Source organism: Schistocerca americana, chromosome 3 (assembly GCF_021461395.2).
Source record: "Schistocerca americana isolate TAMUIC-IGC-003095 chromosome 3, iqSchAmer2.1, whole genome shotgun sequence".
Classification (NCBI taxonomy): domain Eukaryota; kingdom Metazoa; phylum Arthropoda; class Insecta; order Orthoptera; family Acrididae; genus Schistocerca; species Schistocerca americana.
Window position 1 is genome coordinate 841,165,005 of NC_060121.1, and position 18,459 is coordinate 841,183,463.

The 18,459-nt window shown below is 42.7% G+C and overlaps 1 pseudogene; it reads left to right on the forward strand.

The window, feature by feature from the left end:
• Nucleotides 1-14,271: 14,271 nt before the first annotated feature.
• Nucleotides 14,272-14,389, forward strand: LOC124607979 (annotated as a pseudogene).
• The last annotated feature ends 4,070 nt before the right edge of the window (nucleotides 14,390-18,459 follow it).

The following is an 18,459-nucleotide window of genomic DNA, read 5'->3' on the forward strand; positions in this document are numbered from 1 at the left end:
TCCTTTTAAACTGATCTTTATTTGTAACTAAATTTTTTTTGTTTGCTAGCAAATTATTGAAGATGAGTGTTCCTGAGTAGTGGACCCCTTTTTGAACTAAAGTAAGTGCTTTTAAGTCCTTGTGCAGATTATTTTTGTTCCTGGTATTGTATGTATGAACTGAGCTGTTTGTTGGAAAAAGAGATATATTATTTAGGACAAATTTCATTAAGGAGTAGATATATTGAGAGGCAGTAATTAGTATACCCAGTTCTTTGAAGAGGTTTCTACAGGATGTCCGTGAATTTACTCCACAAATAATACGTATTACACGCTTTTGGATTCTGAAAACTTTTGTTTTGCTTGAACAGTTACCGCAAAGTATTATACCATATGATATTATGGAATGAAAGTAGGCAAAGTAAGCAAGCTTTTTCATTTTTATGTCGCCTATGTCTGCTAGCACTCGAATTGCAAATACAGATTTGTTAAGGCGTTTCTGCAGTTCTGTGGTGTGCTCCTCCCAACTGAATTTATTATCAAGTTGTAATCCCAGGAATCTCTTCTATCTGCCCTTCTTCATACTTTATGCATATACTGGGTGGAAACCTCTTACAGGTTCTGAATTGCATATAGTGAGGCTTTTCGAAGTTTAATGTCAGTGAGTTGGCTTTAAACCATTTATTAACATCCATGAAAATATCATTAGCAGATCTTTCTAGAACTACACTCAACATACTATTTATTGCAATGCTTGTGTCATCTGCAAACAAAACGAACTCTGCTTCTGGCAGTGTAACTGATGAGAGATCATTAATGTACACAAGAAAAAGCAATGGCCCTAAGATGGATCCTTGTGGGACACCACATGTAATTTCTTCCCATTCTGATGATGACTGATGACTTAATTGACTAGTCCCTTGAACTGACACCCTTTGTTTCCTGTTATCGAGGTATGACTTGAACCATTTTGCAGCACTTTATTTAAAAGTATGTTGTGGTTCACACAATCGAATGCCTTTGCCAAATCACAGAAAATACCTTCTGCTTGTAACTTGTTATTTAATGAATTAAGCACATTTTCACTGTAGTTGTAAATAGCCTTGTTGCTATCAGAACCCTTCAGAAATCCAAACTGTGTTCTTGATAATATGTTATTTGTGATCAGATGGTTGAGAAGCTGCCTGTACATTACTTTTTCTAAAACTTTTGGGAATGCACTGTTATGAACCTAAAGGTTGGGACATGCTGTGTTTTGTGAGTTTCCAAGAGCGAACGCTGCCGCAAGTAGCGTCGGTGATGTAGAGGAGCGGTCCAGAGACGAGAGGAGTCGCAGCTGGCGACACCTGTCGGGACGCGTCACCGGCGAGCGGCGTCTCCTTTCCGGCGGGCGGGCGCGCGCCTTCCTGACTGAGCGGGACGCCAGCCACTGCACCCGCACTGTATTGATCGGCGTGGGCGTCGCGACGTCCCTCGCGCGGTCCACGGGCCACTGCAACAGGCGGCGGCGGTGGCGGCAGCGGCGGCTCTCTGCCCCAGGAGAGCGGCGCTCACAGGCGGAGGGTAGCGGGAGGGTGCCCTGCCCTCCCCTCGCCGCCCTCTATGTGGGTGAGCTGCCGACCACACAGCCTGCGAGGGAAGACTCGAGCGCAATCCTGCCAACAATCTGCCGGAAGAAAAAAAGGTATCAACCTCAAGAAAAAAGCCATTATACTGACAAGTGGTGTGACCGGTAGTTTATCATCGTAGGAGTACACTGAGGTGACAAAGATCACGGGATAGCGATATGCACATACACAGATGGTGGGAGTATCGCGTACACAAGGTAGAAATGGGCAGCGCATCAGCGGAGCTGTCGTTTGTACTCAGGTGATCCATGTGAAAAGGTTTCCGACGTGATTGTGGCCGGAAGACGGGAATCAACAGACTCTGAACACGGAATGGAGCTAAACGTATCGGATATTCCATTTCGGAAATCGTTTGGAAATTCAATATTCCGAGATCCACAGTGTCAAGAGTACACTGCGATTACCATATTAGAGGCATTACCTCTCACCACAGATAATGCAGAGCCCGACGGCCTTCACTTAACGACCAAGGCAGCGGCAAGTTGTCAGTACTAACAGACAAGCAACACTGTGTGAAATAACTGCAGATATCAATGTGGGACATACGATGAACATATCCGTTAGGACAGTGCGGTGAAATCTGGCGTTAACAGGCTACAGAAGCAGACGGCCGACGCGAATGCATGTGCTATCGTCACTGTGCAAGCTCATCGTGGCATAATGGCGTGGACTGTGTTTACAGCCGGCCACTGTGACCGAGCGGTTCTAGGCACTTCAGTCCGGAACCGCGCTGCTGCTACGGTCGCAGGTTCGAATCCTGCCTCGGAGATGGATGTGTGTGTTGTCCTTAGGTTAGTTAGGTTTAAGTAGTTCTAAGTCTAGGGGACTGATGACCTCAGATGTTAAGTGCTATAGTGCTTAGAGCCATTTGAACCAACTGTGTTTACATGGAATGGACTGGATCTTCTGGACCAACTCAAACGGTCATTGACTGGAAATGGGTATGTTCTATTACTTGGAGACCATTTGCAGCCATTCATGTTCCCGACAACGATGGAATTTTTATAGATGACAATGCGCCATGTGACTGGGCCACAGTTATTCACGATGGGTTTGAAGAACATTCTCGATATAATTTGGCCACCCAGAATGCCTGCCGTGAATCCTATCGAAAATATATGAGACGTAATCGAGAGATCAGTTCGTGCACATCATCCTGCACCGCCATCAATTTCTCAATTATGGACTGCTACAGAGGCAGGCATTATGGCTCACTATTCCTGCATGGTACTTTTTAAAAGCATATTTGCAGGATGGGAGTGGATATATAGCAAAAACGTAGATATAAGTTCAGAATATAAATAAAGAATTACATAAGATATTAATTAGTATAAGCGGTTGTATCGATTGTGGCGTGCAACCACTGAAACATTAAAATAATTACGCAGTTCAGTTGTCTTGCAGAGAAGACGGCACCTTTTTTTGTTCTGGAAGCCGTCCTGATAGGGTGCATGTCTGCCATCGCTGCAGATAATTATTTGGAACACCGCCATTACTATATATATTGAGAAGTAATGTCACTAGGCGTACTCATAGTTGCACACAGCAACAGAATTAATGTAAGGGTCTATGTTATTTAATTTAGTATAATATTTTGTGAATACAGTGATATTATTTAATCTTGTGTTTCACTTATGTTGCAAGTTATTGTTCCAATTAAACGGTGTCTTGGCAAGACTATGGGTTCCAGGTTACAAATTATATCAAAAGTTCCAGTACGAACCAAAGCTTAGGAATTATTCAAACAACGAAGTCCGATAAAGAAAAATCACTCACGGTCCCATTTACAATGAAAGGACCTTACGCAAAAAACTATTGTCAAGCACGCAAAGTTTGTACAAACTAATAACATACTATTGTCATTAATTATTATTATTTGCTTGTCCTTCGATATACTCAAACCAGACAGAAAAAGCCACGATAACTTAAAACTTCCAGTGATTTGTTGAGTCCATGCCACGCCGAGTTGCTCCACTATATCGGGCAAAAGAAAGGCGACATTATATTAGAAGGTATCCCATGACTTTTGTCACCCCAGTGTTTTTGTTTATATATGGTACATAGTATAAGATGAAAACTATATGGGACATTGTCAAATGGGAGACAGCTCAACCAGTCAATATGCAAGATTTCGTAAGAATTAAACTAAATGACAATGTGGTGACTGATAACTGACAATTTCCAAGTATGAAATTTCATGGCAGATTAAAACTGTGTGCCGGACCGACACTCGAACTCTTGACCTTTGCCTTTCGCGGGCAAGTGCTCTACCAACTGAGCACGACTCAAGGCTCTGGCTAAGCTATGTCTCCGCAATATCCTTTCTTCCAGGAGTGCTAGTTCTGCAAGTTTCGCAAGAGAGCTTCTGTGAAGTTTGGAACGTAGGAGACGAGGTACTGGCGGAATTAAGGCTGTGAGGAAGAGGGCGTGAGTCGTGCTTGGGTAGTTCATTTGGTAGAGCGCTTGCCCGCGAAAGGCAAAGGTCCCGAGTTCGAGTATCGGCCCGGCACGCAGTTTTAATCTTCCAGGAAGTTTCATATCAGCGCACACTCCGCTGTAGAGCGAAAATTTCATTCTAATTTCCAAGTACTTTTAACAGTCACTTGCTGAACGGAGCAGCAAACATAGGAGTAAATTGGCCACCTGAAGAAGCAACAGAAAATACCAAAAATGTCATCCACAAAACTTTAAACAGCTAGCAGTATCTCCAGCATCCTACAGTGAAATTAATACAGTCATAAATACTTCTAAAAAACAAAACCTCTTGCGGGGTTGATGGGATTTCAGACAGAATTCCGAAAAGTTATTCTTTTTTAATTCAGTAAGTAAGTCCTTAGTGATACATGCAATGTGCCAATGGCACAGGGAATTTTTACAGGTGGGTTAAAATTTGCAATTCTTAAACCGCTTCATAAGAAAGGTGGCAAGACAGACTGAAACAATTGTCGTCCATTTTACTTATTGACATATTTTTCCAAACATTCGAAAAAATAATGTACTCAAAAGTGGTCGCATACTTAAGTCGAAACAGTTTACTTAGCATCATAGTTTGGTTTCCAGAAATGATGCTCGATACAGAATGCTGTTTATGCAGCTCTCATCAGATAGGAAAGTCTTAAATAAAATATATCGCCAGTTGGCGTTTTTTGTGATCTTTGAAGGCGTTTGAATGTATAGATCACGGTGCTCTCTTTGAAAAATTCAAGTTTTATGGAACTTGTCGATCTATGCTCAGCTGATTCGAATCATACTTAACAGACAGAATGCAAAATATTGTGTTGAATAATTCAGACACTGTCGGAAAGGTAGAGAATTTTTGTGACTGGGGAAGAAAAAAACAACACAGAAGGGGGTTCGACAGTGTTCAATATTGGGTCCACTCCTATTCCCTATGTATGCGAATAATCTTCCACTTAACTTTCAACAAGCAAAATTAGTACTTCGCGCAAACGATACTATTGATATAATAAATCACATTTGAGAAAAAGCAACAGGAGAGGTAGGAAATGATGTTTTACAAAGAATTATTAATTGGTTCTCTGGAAATGATATAGCACATGAGCAGGAGTCAGTGAGGAGGCTTGTTGTTGTTGTGGTCTTCAGTCCAGAGACTGGTTTGATGCAGCTCTCCATGCTACTCTATCCTGTGCAAGCTTCTTCATCTCCCAGTACTTACTGCAACCTACATCCTTCTGAATCTGCTTAGTGTATTCATCTCTTGGTCTCCCTCTATGATTTTTACCCTCCACGCTGCCCTCCAGTACTAAATTTGTGATCCCTTGATGCCTCAGAACATGTCCTACCAACCGATCCCTTCTTCTGGTCAAGTTGTGCCACAAACTCCTCTTCTCCCCAATTCTATTCAATACCTAATCATTAGTTATGTTATCTACCCATCTAATCTTCAGCAATCTTCTGAAGCACCACATCTTGAAAGCTTCTATTCTCTTCTTGTCCGAACTATTGATCGTCCATGTTTCACTTCCATACATGGCTACAATCCATACAAATACTTTCAGAAATTACTTCGTGATACTTAAATCTATACTCGATGTTAACAAATTTTTCTTCTTCAGAAACGCTTCCTTGCTATTGCCAGTCTACATTTTATATCCTCTCTACTTCGACCTTCATCAGTTATTTTGCTCCCCAAGTAGCAAAACTCCTTCACTACTTTAAGTGTCTCATTTCCTAATCTAATTCCCGCAGCATCACCCGATTTAATTCGACTACATTCCGTTATCCTCGTTTTGCTTTTGTTGTTGTTCATCTTATATCCTCCTTTCAGGACACTGTCCATTCCGTTCAACTGCTCTTCCAGGTCCTTTGCTGTCTCTGACAGAATTACAATGTCATAGGCTAACCTCAAAGTTTTTATTTCTTCTCCATGGATATTAATTCCTACTCCGAATTTTTCTTTTGTTTCCTTTACTGCTTGCTCAATATACAGATTGAATAACATCGGGGAGAGGCTACAACCCTGTCTCACTCCCTTCGTGACCACTGCTTCCCTTTCATGCCCCTCGACTCTTATAACTGTCATCCAGTTTCTTTACAAATTGTCAGTAGCCTTTCGCTCCCTGTATTTTACCCCTGCCACCTTCAGGATTTGAAAGAGAGTTTTCCAGTCAACATTGTCAAAAGCTTTCTCTAAGTCTACAAATGCTAGAAACGTAGGTTTGCCTTTTCTTAATCTAGCTTCTGAGATAAGTCGTAGGGTCAGTATTGCCTCACGTGTTCCAATATTTTTACGGAATCCAAACTGATCTTCCCCGAGGTCGGCTTCTACCAGTTTTTCCATTCGTCTGTAAAGAATTCGTGTTAGTATTTTGCAGCCGTGGCTTATTAAACTGATAGTTCGGCAAATTCCACATCTGTCAACACCTGCTTTCTTTGGGATTGGAATTATTATATTCTTCTTAAAGCCTGAGGGTATTTCGCCTGTCTCATACATCTTGCTCTCCAGATGGTAAAGGTTTGTCAGGACTGGCTCTCCCAAGGCTATCAGTAGTTCTAATGGAATGTTGTCTACTCCTGGACCCTAGTTTTGACTTAGGTCTTTCAGTGCTCTGTCAAACTCCTCACGCAGCATCATATCTCCCATTTCATCTTCATCTACATCCTCTTCCATTTCCATAATATTATCCTCACGAACATCGCCCCTGTATAGACCCTCTATAAACTCCTTCCACCCTGCTGCTTTCCCTTCTTTGCTTAGAACTGGGTTTCCATTTGAGCTCTTGATATTCATGCAAGTGGTTGTTTTTTTTCCAAAGGTCTCTTTAATCTTCCTGTAGGCACTATCTATCTTACTCCTAGTGATACATCCTTCTAGATCCTTACATTTGTCCTCTATCCATTCCTGCGTAGCCACTTTGAACTTCCTGTCGATCCTATTTTTGAGACGTTTGTATTCCTTTTTGCCTGCTTCATTTACTGAATTTTTGTATTTTCTCCTTTCATCAATTAAATTCAATATCTCTTCTGTTACCCAAGGATTTCTATTAGCCCTCGTCTTTTTAACTAATTGATCCGCTTGTAACGCCGGAAATGCATATCCTCCTATTTCCATCTGTTGTACTATAAATTTTTTTCCTTATTTTGTTACCCGAAGATATGACATTTCTGTGTCTTTATATATTGTAATTGTTTTACTGTTTGTATATATACACTCCTGGAAATGGAAAAAAGAACACATTGACACCGGTGTGTCAGACCCACCATACTTGCTCCGGACACTGCGAGAGGGCTGTACAAGCAATGATCACACGCACGGCACAGCGGACACACCAGGAACCGCGGTGTTGGCCGTCGAATGGCGCTAGCTGCGCAGCATTTGTGCACCGCCGCCGTCAGTGTCAGCCAGTTTGCCGTGGCATACGGAGCTCCATCGCAGTCTTTAACACTGGTAGCATGCCGCGACAGCGTGGACGTGAACCGTATGTGCAGTTGACGGACTTTGAGCGAGGGCGTATAGTGGGCATGCGGGAGGCCGGGTGGACGTACCGCCGAATTGCTCAACACGTGGGGCGTGAGGTCTCCACAGTACATCGATGTTGTCGCCAGTGGTCGGCGGAAGGTGCACGTGCCCGTCGACCTGGGACCGGACCGCAGCGACGCACGGATGCACGCCAAGACCGTAGGATCCTACGCAGTGACGTAGGGGACCGCACCGCCACTTCCCAGCAAATTAGGGACACTGTTGCTCCTGGGGTATCGGCGAGGACCATTCGCAACCGTCTCCATGAAGCTGGGCTACGGTCCCACACACCGTTAGGCCGTCTTCCGCTCACGCCCCAACATCGTGCAGCCCGCCTCCAGTGGTGTCGCGACAGGCGTGAATGGAGGGACGAATGGAGACGTGTCGTCTTAAGCGATGAGAGTCGCTTCCGCCTTGGTGCCAATGATGGTCGTATGCGTGTTTGGCGCCGTGCAGGTGAGCGCCACAATCAGGACTGCATACGACCGAGGCACACAGGGCCAACACCCGGCATCATGGTGTGGGGAGCGATCTCCTACACTGGCCGTACACCACTGGTGATCGTCGAGGGGACACTGAATAGTGCACGGTACATCCAAACCGTCATCGAACCCATCGTTCTACCATTCCTAGACCGGCAAGGGAACTTGCTGTTCCAACAGGACAACGCACGTCCGCATGTATCCCGTGCCACCCAACGTGCTCTAGAAGGTGTAAGTCAACTACCCTGGCCAGCAAGATCTCCGGATCTGTCCCCCATTGAGCATGTTTGGGACTGGATGAAGCGTCGTCTTACGCGGTCTGCACGTCCAGCACGAACGCTGGTCCAACTGAGGCGCCAGGTGGAAATGGCATGGCAAGCCGTTCCACAGGACTACATCCAGCATCTCTACGATCGTCTCCATGGGAGAATAGCAGCCTGCATTGCTGCGAAAGGTGGGTATACACTGTACTAGTGCCGACATTGTGCATGCTCTGTTGCCTGTGTCTATGTGCCTGTGGTTCTGTCAGTGTGATCATGTGATGTATCTGACCCCAGGAATGTGTCAATAAAGTTTCCCCTTCCTGGGACAAAGAATTCACGGTGTTCTTATTTCAATTTCCAGGAGTGTATATATATATATATATATATATATATATATATATATATATATATATATACTTATGCATTTAAGTCGATGTATAATTGGTTTGTTTTGTAAATACTATTTGTATTTTTACGCTGGGTCTTGCCTAGGTAAAACTATGCTATCGAACGACTACATCGATAGGGCATGTGGAGAACCAAAGTGTTTAGGATCTTTGGTAGTGTTATCTCTGCCGCATGGAGAGCGGGCAGAGAGAATCTGGCTGGAGTAGGGCGATGGAGCAGGTGTGTTGTGTGACGCTCCCGCGAGTTGCCGCGCTTTCGGGGTTTGGCAGCATGTAAATGCGCTCGACTTGCTATAATAGTTTCTGACACGGTGTCGCGGACGGGAAGCATTAGCTGGCGCACATCAAGAGCCCGTTTCGCCTGGTGACCGTGTCGAGAAGAAGGTGCGCCAACATCCAGCTTCTGCAACAGCGACGGCAAACAATGAGCGACTGTCGCCACCTCCTCGATCGACGACTGCAAACCTTCAATCAACCAATAAGGAAGACTGGCAGCACGTAAAGTTTTAGAACTGTATGGCAGACCTCAGCTTTTCAAACTGTTCAAATCACAAAAGTACAGCAACGTAGCATGAACCTTTGTTGCTCATTGTCCCAATTGCATTACGAAGCAGGGTCCCTTCCTTTTCCGGAATGAACCCGAGTGTCGTTGAAATTCAAACGCCAGCATTAAAGTAATATCATTCCATTTCACTGCTTTAATTTCAAAGTTCAGTTAAAGTGTTCATAGCTGGCTACAATATTTAGATTTTTGTACCATATTTTGGCTTACCTATGACTACAGCTCAGCGTGGTACGTACTAAATTTTACTATTGTTAATTATTCGGTATCATTGAATTCAAGTTCAAAGTTAAATCTCTTATTTCTAAATTGCGTAGATTCAAGTAGCTTTTGAAATGATTGTTGAGGCAGCCCAAGACCAACCTTATTTTATTGAATTTCGTAGTGCTTCAGAAACAAAGTTCACTATTAATTTCAGTCACTAAATTAACTTTCAGTTTTCCAGTTTTATTAATTCTTTTGCTAAATGAAGAGAGAGTGTAGCGAAATTTATTACTTCTGACAAACATTCAGTTTTCACACAACACGTGACAATCTTCAGTTGCCACGCTTTTAGTGCTACTTATATGTGCAACAACCTTTCTTTTTCAGTTATTATAGTAGTTGTCCTTAGGACTGGCGACCGTAATTTTCCACAAATCTCAAATATCTAATTAACGCCAGTTAATTGTTAACGTAACGACCGCACATTTACTTTCTTTATTAACTTTACCCCTTTTCTAAATTAATTTCCACCAATTTCATTTGCATTTTTCCTTTCATTTAGATGTAACCCTTTCCTCCCTCTTTACCAACAAATTAACTTCGGTGACGATTGCTTTTCCCAAATTTCCATTAGGTGCACGCAGTTTAATTTTTCACTGTCATTAAGGTCGATAAGTGAGGGGGAGGTTACACGCTGCTGCTTTCACTATTTCATCCCTCAAAGCTACCCATTCTTATTCTACTGTATTTCTTTCCCCATTCTTGTCAATCGTTCCCTAATGCTCTCCCTGAAACTCTCTACAACCTCTGGTTCTTTCAATTTATCCAGGTCCCATCTCCTCAAATTCCCACCTTTTTGCAGATTCTTCAGTTTTAATCTACAGGTCATAACCAATAGATTGTGCTCAGAGCCCACATCAGCCCCTGGAAATGTCTTACAGTTTAAAACCTGGTTCCTGAATCTCTGTCTTACCATTATATAATCTATCTGACACCTTTCAGTATCTCCAGGCTTCTTCCACGTATACAACCTTCTTTTATGATTCCTGAACGAAGTGTTAGCTATGATTAGGTTACGCTCTGTGCAAAAGTCTACCAGGCGTCTTCCTGTTTCATTCCTTAACCCCTTTCCATAATCCCCTACTACGTTTCCTTATCTTCCTTTTCCTACTGTCCAATTCCAGTCACCCATGACTAATAAATGTTCGGCTCCCTTCACTATCTAAATAATTTCTTTTATCTCATCATACATTTCACCAATCTCTTCGTCATCTGTGGAGCTAGTTGGCATATGAACTTGTACTACTGTGGTAGGCATGGGCTTCGTATCTATCTTTGTCACAATAATGCGTTCACTATGTTGTTTGTAGTAGCTTACCCGCATTCCTACTTTTTTATTCATTACTAAACTACTCCTGCATTACCCCTATTTGATTTTGTATTTATAACCCTGTATTCACCTGACCAAAAGGCTTGTTCATCCTGCCACCGAACTTCACTAATTCCCACTATATAACTTTAACCTATCCATTTCCCTTTTTAAATTTTCTAACCTACCTGCCCGAATAAGGGATCTGATATTCCACGCTCCAACCCATAGAACGCGAATTTTCTTTCTCCTGATAACAACGTCCTCCTGAGTAGTCCCTGCCCGGAGATCCAAATGGGGGACTATTTTACTTCCGGAATATTTTACCCAAGAGGACTCCATCATCATTTAACCATACAGTAAAGCTGCATGCCCTCGGGAAAAATTACGGCTGTAGTTTCCCCTTGCTTTCAGCCGTTCGCAGTACCAGCACAGCAAGGCTGTTTTGGTTATTCCGAAGGTAAAATAGTCCCCCATTCGGATCTCCGGGCGGGGACTACTCAGGAGGACGTCGTTATCAGGCGAAAGAAAACTGGCGTTCTACGGATCGGAGCGTGGAATGTCAGATCCCTTAATCGGGCAGGTAGCTTAGAAAATGTAAAAAAGGAGATGGATAGGTTGAAGTTAGATATAGTGGGAATTAGTGAAGTTCGGTGGCAGGAGGAACAAGACTTTTGGTCAGGTGAATACAGGGTTATAAATACAAAATCAAATAGGGGTAATGCAGGAGTAGGTTTAAATAATGAATAAAAAAATAGGAGTGCGGGTAAACTACTACCAACAGCATAGTGAACGCATTATTGTGGACAAGATAGCCACGAAGCCCATGCCTACTACAGTAGTACAAGTTTATATGCCAACTAGCTCTGCAGATGGTGAAGAAATTGATGAAGTGTATGATGAGATAAAAGAAATTATTAAGATAGTGAAGAGAGACGAAAATTTAATAGTCATGGGTGACTGGGATTCGAGAGTAGGAAAAGGGAGAGAAGGAAACATAGTGGGTGAATATGGATTGGGGGAGAGAAATGAAAGAGGAAGCCGTCTGTAGAATTTTGCACAGAGCATAACTTGGTTCAAGAAACATAAAAGAAGGTTGTATACATGGAAGAATCCTGGAGATACTAGAAGGTATAAGATAGATTACATAAAGATAAGACAGAGATTTAGGAACCAGGTTTTAAATTGTGAGACATTTCCAGGGGCAGATGTGCACTCTGATCAAAATCTATTGGTTATGAACTATAGATTTAAACTGAAGAAACTGCAAAAGGGTGGGAATTTAAGGAGATGGGACCTGGATAAACTGACTAAACCAGAGGTTGTACAGAGTTTCAGGGAGAGCATAAGGGAACAATCGACAGGAATGGGGGAAAGAAATACAGTAGAAGAAGAATGGGTAGCTCTGAGGGATGAAGTAGTGAAGGCAGCAGAGGATCAAGTACGTAAAAAGACGAGGGCTAGTAGAAATCCTTGGGTAACAGAAGAAACATTGAACTTAATTGATGAAAGGAGAAAATATAAGAATGCAGTAAATGAAGCAGGCAAAAAGGAATACAAACGTCTCAAAAATGAGATCGACAGGAAGTTCAAAGTGGCTACGCAGGAATGGATAGAGGACAAATGTAAGGATCTAGAGGCTTATCTCACTAGGAGTAAGATAGATGCTACCTACAGGAAAATTAAAGAGGCCTTTGGAGAAAAGAGAGCCACTTGTATGAATATAAAGAGCTCAGATGGAAACCCAGTTCTAAGCAAAGAAGGCAAATCAGAAAGGTGGAAGGAGTATATAGAGGGTCTATACAAGGGCGATGTACTTGAGGACAATATTATGGAAATGGAAGAGGATGTTGATGAGGATGAAATGGGAGATATGATACTGCGTGAAGAGTTTGACAGAACACTGAAAGACCTAAGTCGAAACAAGGCCCCTGGAGTAGACAACATTCCATTGGAACTACTGACGGCCTTGGGAGAGCCAGTCCTGACAAAACTCTACCATCTGGTGAGCAAGATGTATGAGACAGGTGAAATACGCTCAGACTTCACGAAGAAAATAGTAATTCAATTCCCAAAGAAAGCGGCTGTTGACAGATGTGAAAATTACCGAACTATCAGTTTAATAAGTCACAGCTGCAAAATACTAACGCGAATTCTTTACAGACGAATGGAAAAACTGGTAGAAGCCGACCTCGGCGAAGATCAGTTTGGATTCCGCAATAATGTTGGAACGTGAGGCAATACTGACCCTACGACTTATCTTAGAAAATAGATTAAGGAAAGGTAAACCTACATTTCTAGCATTTGTAGACTTAGAGAAAGCTTTTGACAATGTTGACTGGAATACTCTCTTTAAAATTGTAAAGGTGGCAGGGGTAAAATACAGGGAGCGAAAGGCTATTTACAATTTGTACAGAAACCAGATGGCAGTTATAAGAGTTGAGGGACATGAAAGGGAAGCAGTGGTTGGGAAGGGAGTGAGACAGGGTTGTAGCCTATCCCCGATGTTATTCAATCTGTATATTGAGCAATCAATAAAAGAAACAAAAGAAAAATTCGGAGTCGGTATTAAAATCCATGGAGAAGAAATAAAAACTTTGAGGTTAGCCTATGACATTGTAATTCTGTCAGAGACAGCTAAGGACTTGGAAGAGCAGTTGAACGGAATGGACAGAGCCTTGAAAGGAGGATGTAAGATGAACATCAACAAAAGAAAAATGAAGATAATGGAATGTAGTCGAATTAAGTCGGGTGATGCTGAGGGAATTAGATTAGGAAATGAGACACTTAAAGTAGTGAGGGAGTTCTGCTATTTGGGGAGCAAAATAACTGATGATGGTCGAAGTAGAGAGGATATAAAATGTAGACTGGCAATGGCAAGGAAAGCGTTTCTGAAGAAGAGAAATTTGTTAACATCGAGTATAGATTTAAGTGTCAGGAAGTCGTTTCTGAAAGTATTTGTATGGAGTGTAGCTTTGTATGGAAGTGAAACATGGATGATAAATAGTTTGGACAAGAAGAGAATAGAAGGTTTCGAAATGTGGTGCTACAGAAGAATGCTGAAGATTAGGTGGGTAGATCACATAACTAATGAAGAGGTATTGAATAGAATTGGGGAGAAATGGAGTTTGTGGCACAACTTGACAAGAAGAAGGGACCAGTTGGTAGGACATGTTCTGAGGCATCAAGATATCGCAAATTTAGCGTTGGAAGGCAGCTTGGAGGGTAGAAATCGTAGAGGGAGACCAAGAGATGAATACACTAAGCAGATTCAGAAGGATGTATGTTGCAGTAGGTTCTGGGAGATGAAGAAGCTTGCACAGGATAGAGTAGCATGGAGAGATGCATGAAACCTGTCTCAGGACTGAAGACCACAACAACAACAACTTTGCTCTTCGGCAACGGCCTTGCCGCAGTGGTTACACCGGTTCCCGTGAGATCACCGAAGTTAAGCGCTGTCGGACGTAGTCGGCACTTGGATGGGTGACCATCCAGGCCGCTATGCGCTGTTGCCATATTTCGGGTGCACCCAGCCTCGTGATCTAATTGAGGAGCTACTCGACCGAATAGTAGTGGCTTCGGTCAAGAATACCATCATAACGACCGGGAGAGCGGTATGCTGACCCCTCGCCCCTCCTAACCGCACCCTCCCTGAGGATGACCCGGCGGTCGGATGGTCCCGGTAGGCCATTCGTGGCCTGAAGACGGAGTGCCTTTTTTACTTTGCTCTTCGTATAATTTCTAATCTTGGAAACAAAAGTATCAACTTCCTGACAAATCTTGCGTATTTCCACTCAGTAATGTCATACGGGGTGATTTCCTGGTGTAACTCGTTGCTTAGAAAGTACTGATTACAGGAAAGTGCACAGTAAGAATAATCCGTGGTGTTCTCTGACGGGCGCCAAGCACGTACCTGTACAAGGAGTTAGGCATTTTAACTGCGCCGTCAGAACGCATATATTCGGTAATGTAATTTTTCATAAATAAACCATCACAGTTTCAAACGAACAGTGGTGTATCTACCTACAACATTGGAGGGAAGAATGACCGTTATTATCATTTCTAAGGCCATTAGTGGCTCAAAAAGAGAACAACATGCAGCAGCAAACACTTATGGTCCTTTTCCCAAAAGCATAAAATGTGTGACAGATAGAGAAAGTAAGTTTTCAATCTAATTTAAATGAATTTCCCCTGGACTAATCTGTCTATTCCATTGATAAATTTTAACTTAAAAACTTGTAGACAGTAGAAAAAAAGTATAACTGCATGAGTAAGACCAAAACTAACACTTTTTTCATTTGTCTTAACACTAATCCTGGGTACATATCCTGTAAACTGACCCGTTCCACGTCATTTCGTTAAAATGATTTATGGAACATGTAACTAAGAAATCCAGACGAAATGAAAGACACGTGTCCCAATAAAGGGTGATCAAACAGTCGCATCGGTACACACTATTCCTTCCTCTGGTGGCAACGCAGACCTGTATTCTCACATGCTAACGAGGATAAAGGTGCCGAATTGCTTCCAGCAATAGAATGTTCCAAGCATCTTCCACCTTCTGTAGCAAGGTGCCAATGGTCCTAGCAGGGTCTGGAGAACGAGTAGTTTCCCGCCTCACTATGTTCCATACGTCTTCAGTTGGCGAGAGATTTGGTGACGTTGCTAGCAAGAGTAGTTGTACAGCACTAAGGGCTCGACGCTTTAGAACAGGGAGCGCATTATTCTGACGAAAATGCACATCAACTTCTCGTCGAAAACTGGGCAGAGCAGTAGGCACTGATTACTTTTCCTGCAGAAGCACCGAATGTGATCGCCAGTAGTAACTGATGAACCCCTCCCCCCTCACCTCATGAAGCATCTGGTGGGACATGTATGTCGTGGGCGGATGCCCTCTGGAATAGCCAGCTCACCAGGCCTAGCCTGTGCACGTGTAATTCCATTACTCGCATACAGACACAGCGTCCTCCATCACTGATGACAACAGATCGCCATTCCCCTCACCAATCGTAACTTTCACGACAGCAGATTAGCCCTGCTTGGCGGCGTAGTGGTGTCAGTGGTGATCTTTGTCCTGTTGCAGAAGTAGACGGTTCCCAATGGTCGCTGATAACACAGCAGGTACAACATGTTACCAGATTTGTTCCTTTGATGATGTTTGGTCCGACAGCGCTGCTCGTCAGTGCATCGATCTTGACGTGTGTCTGTACTACGCAGGCGCCCAGGACTTGGTCTACGTGTTTGGAAACGTTCCACAGACTTCTGTTGAAAGTAGCGGGATTCAACCGATATGCAGTGGTCAACGTGTGCAGCAGCCCGTCGATGCGTCCATACAGCTTCCTGCAGGTCCTGAATGCAACCCCATTCAAATGGCTGAAGTTGTTCAAAGGACTACATAATCGTCCGTGGGGCATGGTTGTACCCTAGAATGACTGTTGTAGACTCTGTTCACCTCTAAAATCGGCACAGTTACTGCTTGAATTGTCAAAATAGAAGGCCCAAAGACATGTCTACTGAATGCCATTTGAGCGCCGATGAGTGTGAAAAATGGGTCACTAACACTCAAACCCTTCAGTATCCAAGGAACTGTACCGCCCTTTGCCATAAGCGATTTAAGGAATTCATGGAAAACCTAAACCTGGCGGGTATTTGAACTGCCATCCTCCACATCGTGAATCCATTGTCCTACCTTTGCGCCGCCTCGCTCGACAAATTCATACAGAACACGACCATAGAAGATCGCACCAAACTAACATTGGTTTACCACAGGGTTCAGTTCTGACTACATTTCTCTTCGACATGTAGGCCAACATCTACGACCCCTCAGATCTTGGAGAAGTCATCAATGGTGACGATATCAGCCTCACAATACTAAGAAGAGATTTCATAGGAGAAGGACGCACTGACCAAAGACCTTCAGAAATTAATGTTTAATTTACAAATGCGGAGAAATAACGGGGAAACTGAAGAAATATTCAGCTGGTCGAGAAAGAAGGAAGTACAAAAATGTTTAGGGAAAATCAGAAATACGGAAATACAAATCACTTCAGTAATATAGAAATACAAGTCACTTAGGAATGAAATTAAAAGTAAATGAAGGAAAACTAAGGCGAAATGGCTGTATGAAAAGTGTGAAGAAATCAAAAAAGAAAAGCTTTGTCGGAAGCACTCACTCAAAACAACCGTCGGTGAAATTAAAAGGAATTGTCTTAACATTAAGAGTGCAATGAGAATTCCACTGTTAAATGCAGAAGAGAGAGCGGATAGGTGGAAAGAGTACAACGAAGGCCTCTGTGAAGGGGAGGGCTTAACGTGGTAGAAGAACTGGTACTCGACAGGGAAGAGATAGGGGACCCAGTATCAGGAACAGAATTTAAAATAGTACTGGATGAATTAAGATCAAATAAGGCAGAAGGAACAGAAGAAATTCCATCTGAATTTATAAAATAATTGGGCAACAAAAAGACTACTGACGTCTGTTTAGAATGTATGAAACAGGCTGAAAAACATTATCCACACAATGCCCGAGACCCCAAGAGCCGACGAGTGTGAGGATTATCATACAATCAGCTTCAAGGCACGTGCATTCAAGTTGTTGAAGTCATATACAGAAGAATGGAAAAGAAAATTGAAGATCTCCTGGACGACGATAAGTTTGGCTTTATGAAAGGTAAAGGCACCAGAGACTTAGTTCTGACATTGTGGTTAATAATCAAGCAAGAGTGAAGAAAAATCAAGACGTGTTTCTAGGCTTTGCCGACCTGAGAAAAGCGATTGACTGTATGAAATGGTGCAAAATATTCTAAATTGTGAGTGAAATAGCATTAAGCTGTAGGGAAAGACGGGTAATAAACAATATGTGAAGAAGCAAGAGGAAACAGTAAGACTAGAGGACGAAGAACAAAGGGCTCGGATTAAAAAAGGTGTAAGACAGTTATGCAGTGTTTCGCCGTTACTTTTCAATCTACCCATCGAAGCGGCAAAGTCGGAAATAAAAGAAAGTTTGAAGAGTGGGATTAAAATTCAGGATGAAAGGATATCAATGATAAAATTCGTTGATAACATTGCTATCGTCAGTAAATGTGAAGAAGAATTACAGGATGTACTGAATAAAAGGAACAGTCTAATGAGGAAACAACATGGATTGAAGGTAAATCGAAGAAACACGAAAGTAATGAGAAGTAGAAGAAATGGGAACAGCGAGAAACTTAACATCTGAATTGGGGATCACGAAGTAGACAAAGTTAAGGTACTCTGCTATCTAGGCAGCAGAACAGCCAAGACGGACGGAGCAAGCCGGACATCAAAAGCAGACTAGCACTAGCAAAAAGGGATTCTTGGCCAAGAGAAGTCTACTAGTATCAACCATAGAAGAAAAAATTTCTGAGAATGTACGTTTGGAGCACAGCATTGTATAGTAGTGAAACATTGACAGTGGGGAAATCGAACAGAAGAGAATCCAATCCTCTGAGATATGGTACTACAGAAGGATGCTGAAAAATCAGGTGGAGTGATAAGGTAAGGAATGCGGAGGTTTTCCGCAAAATTGGCAAGGAATATATGTACAATATTGACAAGAAGGAAG